Genomic DNA, 9,679 nt, shown 5'->3' on the forward strand with positions numbered 1-9,679 from the left:
TCAAAGAAGTCGGTTTACACCTTATAGCTCAAACCTTGGAGGCTGTGGCATACAACTGCCATCTGGTGTTGGTATGTTTGCATAGCAGGCTTATGCATTTAATACATTCAAAACAAAACAAAACAAAACAAAAAAACTACTTGGGGGCAGAATTTGCAAAACTAAAGTGATGAAGTGTTAGAGGTCTAAATTAATAAATTAATAAGGTGTTATTGTTTTAAAAAAGAGGACAGAAAGCAACCTCTGAAAATACTTCCTTATGGAATTCAGAGTGATGCAGAGACTGTTTCTATTTACTATTGGCAAAAGGGGTTTTTTTTTCATGGATGTGGACAGCCAGTGAATTGTGAATGGATTCATTGTCTTGGTGGTCTGGTTTACCCTTCAATATGCTGTAAATTTACACAGCTGAGAAAGTGATCAAATACAAAAAGAAGTGCATTTGAGAGGAGACGTTTTGTAAGCTCTAAATTCCTCATTTTAAAGGTTATAGTCCTTTCAGCAAAATCAAACGTTCTTTTTCTTTTGTTGTGTAGTTCAACATTTTTCTGTGTCATGTAAGAGTGCTTAATGCTTCCAGAATTCATTTTACTCGAAGAAATCAGTTTGAAAAATCAAGCCCCATGATGCTTTCAAGATTAATACACATTCCATTGAAAATAAGTATACTGGTGGTACAAACATAAGTGATCTGTTCCAATCACCTAAAGTCAGGAAGGTTGGCAGAGACTGAACACCCAATCTCTGGCTCACTTCTCTTGGGAGTCAGATGGGGAAAGCTTGTCTTTTTTGAGCTTCATTTATTTATTTATTTATTTATTTTTGAGCTTCATTTTAATTAGCTGGTGGGGGGAAGCAGTGATGAAGTAGCCCGAGGGAAACCTCCAAGCTACCCAATTGAACGTTACAAGACTGGCTCTATGGACTAAGAAAAGCTAAAGGTGCTTAGTTTTACAGTGAAAAATAACATTGGGGATGATTGCAGTTAGGAAGGAATGAGAGCCTTAACTACATTTCTTACTGCTCTGGTCCGAGAAAGTTTGCTTAAGAAATTATGAATTTGTAAAGAATGCTACTTCTCTGAAAAACAAAGTCTAGTTTTTTGAGTAACAGTGAAAGCTGTGACTTTTAGACTTTCTTGTAGTTCCCTTTGCGAGCAATTTGCTATCTTACTTTTTTGGTTCACAGCTTGGAGTTATAAGCAAGCTGAGAGTGGCAAGAGAAAAATTTGTTCAGGCATCAACAGGAAACTGTATTGGACATTTTCCTGAAACTTACCTCTGTCTCAAGCAATCAGGTCATATTAAATCTCAATGATACTTTACACATTTATCCAGTTCTACATTAAGCCTCTGACATCTTTAGCATTACCATTGAATAAAGTGAGTAAATAGGAAACAGAATGAAAAACCTGAGACTGATGTCTGCTTTATTTCTTCCACCTTTCTTTCCATCTTTTTTCCTCTGTGTCTCTAGCCATTTGAGGTGAATAGTTTGAAGATGGTGCTCCCCAATAATCAGTAGTCTATTCAGGACTCAAATGGACACCTTGCAATCTGTAACTTTAGTACCTATTCACAATAATATCTGGACGTCCACTATTTTCTGTTTCTATAACCACCAGATAAGTGTAGGACTTTGTACAAAAATTGCAACAACTAAGCGATTTCTCTATCTTCTATTTTTGTCCCACCAGACCCATCCTATAGAGAGTAGTTAAGTCAATTTTCTCAAACATTTTTTCTTGCTCAAGTTCTTAGAACGTTTACAATTCACATAATACAGCAAATCCAAATTCATTGGTATGACCTTCAAAACTACTCTCCATATTGTTCTCATTTGCAATTTCCATGCTATATTCTCCTATTAGCTCCCAATATGGGCTCTGCTGCAAACAAGCTAAACATGTTACATTGGATTATATTCTTGAATCTTCACAATGCTCTTATGATGTATATGTACTTTTATTATTAATCCCACTTCACAGATGAAGATACTGAGGTTTATTGACAATAAGAACTTTGTCTAAGGGTAATGCAGTTGGTTAGTGGCAAACATGGGATTAGAATCAGTGTTGATTCCAGAATTAGTGCTGAATATTCAGTAGGCAGACTGTAGTGCCATCAGCCTGTGTTTAAAGCAGGGACACAAAAAATACGTTTTAAAAAAATTTAGTTTGATACTAAGGGAGGACATTATGGAAAATAATTAGCACTTTCTTAATCTTTATTATTTTGCTTTGTTTTTATTTTCCTCATTTTATGCTATTGAACTTGGTCTCAAAAGAAATATTTGGTGAGAAAAATGTTAGATAACGTTATTTTATCTTTTTTAAACTTTGTGTTATGAAGAATTTAGAATGTATACAAAGTAGATAGAATAGTATAATGAATACCTATGTACTCAGTATACCCAGCCTCAATAATAATCAATTCATCCTGTGTTATCCATACCTCCATCCACTACCCCCTCCCATATTTAAGCAAGTCCCATTCATCATGTTATATATCATGTGTAAATATTTTGGTATGTATCTCTAAAAGAACAGGACCATTTTTTAACATAATGACAATACAATTATTTCACCTATAATATTAACAATAATTCCTTTAATAATGTCAAATATCCTGTCAGTGTACACATTTCCAGTTGTCTCATAAATAGTATTTATTTTATATACTATATATGAATTAGGATCCAAATAAGGTCTGCATCTTGTGATTGGTTGATCTTTTAAGTCTCTTTTAATCTACCACATACCCCACTATCTCTCTTCTTTTTCTTGGCAATATGTTGAAGAAACCAGGTTGTTTGTCTTGTACAGTTTCCTAGAGTATGGACTTTGAGGATTGCATTCTCATGTGTAGATTAACAAGTTCCTTTGTCCTCTGTGTTTCCTATAAATTGTCAATTGGATCTAGAGACTTGATTGGACCTACAGGTTTGATTTTTATTTTTTCCAGACTTACTTTATATGTGGTGTTGTCTTCTTCCATTAGGAAGCATATGATATCTGACTGTCTCTCTAAATATATTTATATTAACTTAGGATATCTTGTGTGCTTATTATTTGATAAATGGTTCTATTTATTGGAGCTCAGCTTCATCTTTCTTTAATAAATCACATCCATAATTGTATTGTCTAAGACATTTCAGTTTCATGTTCTTTAAAGTGGAGATCTTGAAGTGAAAATCTTGAAGTAGAATTCTAAATGTTTCTACTTCTAATATCTTATAATCTCTTAATAAGGCATTCAATTCAATTTACATAGAAGTAAGAGTTTTCCCATCCACATTTTATCTATTGACAAATATAACTAAGTTATATAATTACAATATAAGTAGACTGGAATACACAATTCTGGGAACAAACACAACTGACTTTTTATAAGCAAACAGTTAAACTGGAGAGTGAAGAAATATGTGGTTACCCGTAAGTTTCAATATATCTTGGGCATCAGTTGATATGTTTTACAGAGTTAACATGGCAAATTAGTTAAATAATGTTCAATTAAAAGAGCTTCTAGCACATTGCTGTCCAATAGAACTTTCTGTGATGATGGACATGTTCTATATATACATTGTGCAATACAGTAGCCATTAACCACATGTGGCTATTGAGCACTTGAAATGTGACTTCCATGAGACTGAAGAACTGAACTCTTAATTTAACTAATAAATTTAATTTAATTCATAACCTTCTAGGATAGCTCAGTTCTATGATACAAAATCTACTCTGGGGAATAACTGGTTCCAGAGTCTGACTCCAGAGTCTGCACCTTTAACCACAACACTATGCTGCTTCCTGATCTGGTGTTTCTCAGGATTTTTTTTTAATGCATCAAACACATTCACATTTATTTTATTTTTTTAAGCAAATGACAAAGACCCAGTTTACCAACTTACCTTTTTAAAACCTAAGATTAGCATTACATATTTAAACAATTGTCTGCATAAAACCACAAGACCCCAAATAGCCAAAGCACTCTTGATAACCAAGAATAAAGTTAGAGGCACCACACTCCCTGACTTCAGACTATACTACAAAGCTACAGTAATCAAAACAGTATGGTACTGACTCAAAAATAAATACAGAAATCAATGAAACAAAATAGAGATCACAGAAATAAACCCATGTACCTATGGCCAACTACTCTACAACAGAGGAGGCACCAAAATACAATGGGAAAATACAGTCTCTTTAATAAATGGTGTTGGGAAAACTGGACAGCTACATGTAAAAGAATGAAATTAAAACATTTTTATCACACCATATACAAAAATAAACTAAAAATGGATTAAAGACCTAAATGGATTAGAAACCATAAAACTCCTAAAAGAAAACATAGGTAGTAAAATCTTTTACATAGGTCTCAGCAATATCTTTTGGATCTGTCTCCTTAGGCAAGGGAAGCAAGAGCAAAAATAAACAAGTGGAACCTAATCAAAGTTAAAAGCTTTTGCACATTGAAGGAAACCATCAACAAAACAAAAGGGCAACCCACCTAATGGGAGAAGATATTTGCAAATGATATGTCTGATAAGGGGTTAACATCCAAAATACATAAATAACTCACACAGTTCAATATTTATTTATTTATTTATTATTATTATTTTTTTTTTGCAGTACGCGGGCCTCTCACTGTTGTGGCCTCTCCCGTTGTGGAGTACAGTCTCCAGATGTGCAGGCTCAGCGGCCATGGCTCACGGGCCCAGCCGCTCTGCAGCATGTGGGATCTTCCCGGACCGGGGCACGAACCTGTGTCCCCTGCATCGGCAGGCGGACTCTCAAGCACTGCGCCACCAGGGAAGCCCCACAGTTCAATATTTAATAAAAAAAAAAAAGCTATTTAAAAAATGGGCAGAGGACCTGTATAGCCATTTTTCCAAAGAAGACATACTGATGGCCAATAAGCATGAGAAAAAATGCTCAGCATCACTAATCATTAGGGAAATGCAAATAAAAACCACAATGAGCTATCACCTCATACCTGTGAGAAGGGCCATCATCAAAAAGATGAGAAATAACAAGTGGTGGTGAGTATGTGGGGAAAAGAAAACCCTAGGACACAGTTGGTGGGAATGTAAATTGCTATAGCCACTACGGAAAACAGTATAGAGGTTCCTCATAAAACTAAAAATATAACTACCATATGACCCAGCAATTACACTCCTGGGTATATAGCCAAAGAAAATGAAAACCCTCATTTGAAAAGATATATGCACCCTAATATTCATAGCTGAGTTATTTATAATAGCCAAGATGTGGAAGCAACCTAAATGTGCATCAACAGATGAATGGATAAAGAAGATGTGATATATGTATATATCATCTATATCTATATATAGATGTTGTATATACATAATGGAATATTACTCACCCATTAAAAATGAAAATTTGCCCTTTGCAACATGCATGGACCTGGAGGGTATTATGCTTAGTGAAGTAAGTCAGAGGAAGACAAATACTGTATGTTTTCACTTATATGTGGACTTTAAAAAATACAACAAAACAAATGAATATAAGACAGAAGCAGTCTTACAGATACAGAGAACAAATTAGTGGCTATCAGTGGGGCAAAGGGTAGGGGGAGGGGCAAAAAAGTTGAAGGGGATTAAGAGGTACAAACTAGTAGGTATAAAATACACAAGATACAAGGATGTAATGTATAGTACAAGGTATATAGGCAATATTTTATAATAAATTTATATGGAATATAATTTATAAAATATCAAATCACTATATTTTACTATGAAACATATAATATTGTAAGTCAATTATACTTCAATAAAATAAACAATTGTCAAAACTTACTAAGTTGCCAGCATTCATGCACACTAGAAAATATCCTCAATTTATATCAATTAAACCAGAAATGCATTACTATTAATGCATTAATATCTTCCACTACTAAATACTGAAAAATTGAGATTATTTTTGTGGAAGATTCATCCTGGCAATGTTAACTTCACAGCAGGCTGACACTACTTAGCTCACATTTCAAACACAATAGAAAGGCAGGTCTATGCTAGTGTTAGTGTAGGAAAGAGCCACAGGCACCCTGGGTTACATTTAATAGAAAACAAAGTGCATGCAGAGATTTACAACAATTTTAAAGACCAAAAAATGGTCCTATTATGTGGTCCGAACAATAAACTCAAAGTTTATGACCAATAGTGGTTTGGATGAGCTGTTTACAAATACTTTAGGTACAGTTATACTGAAAGATAGTTCATTTGGCATCTTAAAAAAAGTTCCTATCACTCTTCAGATGGAGCTTGTTATAGTTAACATTTCTGTTAAGTGCATGCATTGAATTGCTTGTTATCCAAGCATAGCAGCTGTTCCTTACCATTTAGCCTTAAGGACTTTAATTGGTCATCTTCAATGTCTACTCTTTCTTGACCGTTCTCGACAATTCTCTTTGTAGTGATTTTTCTGCCATTAACAATTTTAGAAGTTGATATAGATTTGAAGTTGCCCATTCCACTACCGCCAAGTGATGTGGAAGAGACTGAAGTGAGGCCCTCGTGATTTAGGGAGGCAAACGAAGTAAATCCGGTATCAAAAGAACACCCGCCCCTCCAAAATATGGAAAGCCACTGAAGGCAGAGAAAAGACTCTGTGCCTCAACTTCTGCTTCCTAGATCCCCAAAAAAGGCCTCAAATGGGTCTTTGAAGAAGTCCAATGAAAACGGACCCCTTCAACCAAAAAATTCCCTGAAGACGTCATCTGGGTTATGGAACGTGGATCCAAACTGAAAGGGACTGTTAAAATGACTTCCACCTGCACCTTCACCATTTAACCCTTCCTTGCCATATTTGTCATAGATATCCCGTTTTTAAGCATCTGATAACACCTCATAAGCCTCAGCTACTTGTTTGAATTTTCTCTCTGCTTATTCTTTATTCTCAGGATTTTTATCTGGATGCCACTTTAGTGCTAGTTTCCGATATGCCTTTTTTATATCCTTAAAAGGCTGAGTGATGTCTCTGCACGCCTAGAACTTCATAGGAGTCCACCACGTTTTGACAGGCTGTTGAAAGGAGCATGCGTTTCTGCCTTTAAGGTCATCTACGTGGGACCTAGGATGTGGGAGCCGGTGGCAGGAAGACAAAGCAATGGGGTGTGGCCTGGGTGTCCCCTCTGCTCATGCACTGCTGAGCTGGTAATGGTGGCAGCCTGCTGTTTCTCAGGATTTAGTCTTATATGCCTCTTTGTCTTTGTGCATGATATCCATTCTAGCTGAAAATTGCATCCTCTTAATTTCCCAAACCTCTTAGCCTGTTGTGGTAACCAGACTCTGTGCTGGCCTCCAATAAATCATGCCTCCCGAGTATTTATTGATACATACTTGTGTGTTTCCACCCACAGTTACCCATGTGTAACCAATAAATTGTGTTGGACGTGATTCTGCCTGACTGCCAAGGCTAAGCTATAAAAACCCTTGCAGCCTCCACCTTGATCTCTTAGAGCACTCGTTCCTGGAGTGCAGAGTCACCTTGTAAGGATCCACCTACCCTGCTGGATAGATCTTATGGAGAAGCTCTGAAACTTCCCAGAGAGAGGGAGGGTTCTAGCTGAGACCTGTCTTTAAAGCCATCTCCTCCAAGGTACCAGGCATGTGAGTGAAACTGTCTTGCAGCCCACCAACCAGCCCAGCTACTAAGTAGGTACCTAAATTATGAAATAATAAAATACTTGTTTTAAGTTTTAGAGATAGTTTATTACATTGCAATAGATAACTGGAACATCTGGCTAATTTTTGCTCTTCTTCAAGGGTTCGTTTAGGTATTACCTCTAAGAAACGCCTGATTTACCTTTTTAATTCCCCTTCCCAGTTTGAGTTAGGTGTAGGTCTTTGCTCCCATGCCATATGAGCACTGATTACACTTCATTCTACATTTCTGGGTTTGTGCTAACTGCCCCACTAGACTGTGTCCTCCTTGATGGTGTGTCTTAATTCTCTTTGTGAAAGGAGCTTGTCCTAGTACTAGGTACATAGTGGCTATTCAAAATAGGTTGACTAAATCACAGAATCTCAGGGTTAGTGGGACTTTAGAAGCCGTATACAACAACCCAAATTGATCTGCCAAGTGTTTGTCCATCCAGCCTGTGCTGGAAGCCTCTCCCATGACGAGAATTTACTACTTCCTGAAGCAGGTTATCACATCTTTAAATAGCTCAGACTGGGAGCACTTGCTTGTCAGCTTAACTCTTGCTCTAATCACTTTTTCATCCCAGCTCTTCTCAGGGCTCATGCACTTGTTAATGTTTATTTGTGCTCACTTGTGCACTGTCGACATTTTTTCAGCCTTTTAAATGTTTGTGTCATGTGTATCTAATTGTATTACAAGCTTGAAAAAAAAGGGGTTGTCTTAAATGTATTTAATTGTCCCCTGCTGGAATGTGCTGCATTCAGAAGTAACTCAGTTTATGTTCTTAATGTCCTAGTTAAGGGTATGGGCTCTGGAGTCAGAAGTTGGGTTCAAATACTGACACTACCACATATTAGTGATTATGTGAAAATAGATAAGTCACTTGATCTAAATAAGTCTGTTTTTCCATCTGAAAAAAAAATAACTTCCTTGTATATTTGTTGTGAAAATTGGTGCACATAAATGGTGCTTAGCTAGAACCTAAAACTATCAGAAGCTCAATAAGTATTTATGACTCATAACTATTATAGAAACACAGTGCCAGTTGACCAAATTAAGCATTCTTTCTTATATTGAGCATTGGATAACTTCCTGGTTTTCATTTGTCTTACATGTTTATCTCACCTTTGCCTGGCTGCTTTCCCTATAAAAACGTCACTTCAGTGGCATTCAATTTTTTTTTTCTTTTCTTTGCCGTACGCGGGCCTCTCACTGTTGCGGCCTCTCCCGTTGCGGACCACAGGCTCCAGACGCGCAGGCTCAGCGGCCACGGCTCACGCACCCAGCCGCTCCGCGGCATGTGAGATCTTCTCGGACCGGGGCACGAACCCGTGTCACCCTGCATTAGCAGGCGGACTCTCAACGACTGCACCACCAGGGAAGCCCATGGCATTCCATTTTTAAAGCTTATCTACTCATATGGCAGAAGATTCAAATTTGCAAATAAGCCCATCTATGCACAAGATGATAGGTGCTTTTGTTAAAACTTTAGGTGAGGGCTTCTCTGGTGGCTCAGTGGTTGAGAGTCTGCCTGCCAATGCAGGGGACACGGGTTCGTGCCCCGGTGCGGGAAGATCTCACATGCCGCGGAGCGGCTGGGTGCGTGAGCCGTGGCCGCTGAGCCTGCGTGTCCGGAGCCTGTGGTCCGCAACGGGAGAAGCCGCAACAGTGAGAGGCCCGCGTACGGCAAAGAAAACAAAAAACCCCACAAAACCTGAGCTGAGCTTTTATTGCAAGTGGTTTTATGACTATGTTTCACTTGCAAAAGAAAAAATGTAGCATTGTATAGACAAGTCCATGATCTAATTTCATTGGTAACAACATCCGAACTCATACCATAAAGAATTGAGATATTATTCTCTTGATTTCAGCCTAGTTATTTGACTCCTCTAGATCTCAGATTCCTGTTACGTAAAACATGTAAAATAATCCTTTCTTATTTACCTAGAGGGCAGATGTTTCCTTCCAGGTGGGAAGACATCAATCAGTATAACATACCTGGCCACTATTCCTTACTCA

At 37.4% G+C, this 9,679-nt stretch overlaps 1 pseudogene across 1 annotated transcript; it reads right to left on the reverse strand.

Annotated features, from left to right (window-relative positions):
- Positions 1 to 6,300: 6,300 nt before the first annotated feature.
- Positions 6,301 to 7,054, reverse strand: LOC309817601 (dnaJ homolog subfamily B member 6-like; annotated as a pseudogene). The gene has a single exon. The product of its transcript is annotated as a dnaJ homolog subfamily B member 6-like (transcript).
- Between the last annotated feature and the right edge of the window lie 2,625 nt (positions 7,055 to 9,679).

Source organism: Grampus griseus, assembly GCF_964374135.1.
Source record: "Grampus griseus genome assembly, chromosome: X".
NCBI lineage: Eukaryota > Metazoa > Chordata > Mammalia > Artiodactyla > Delphinidae > Grampus > Grampus griseus.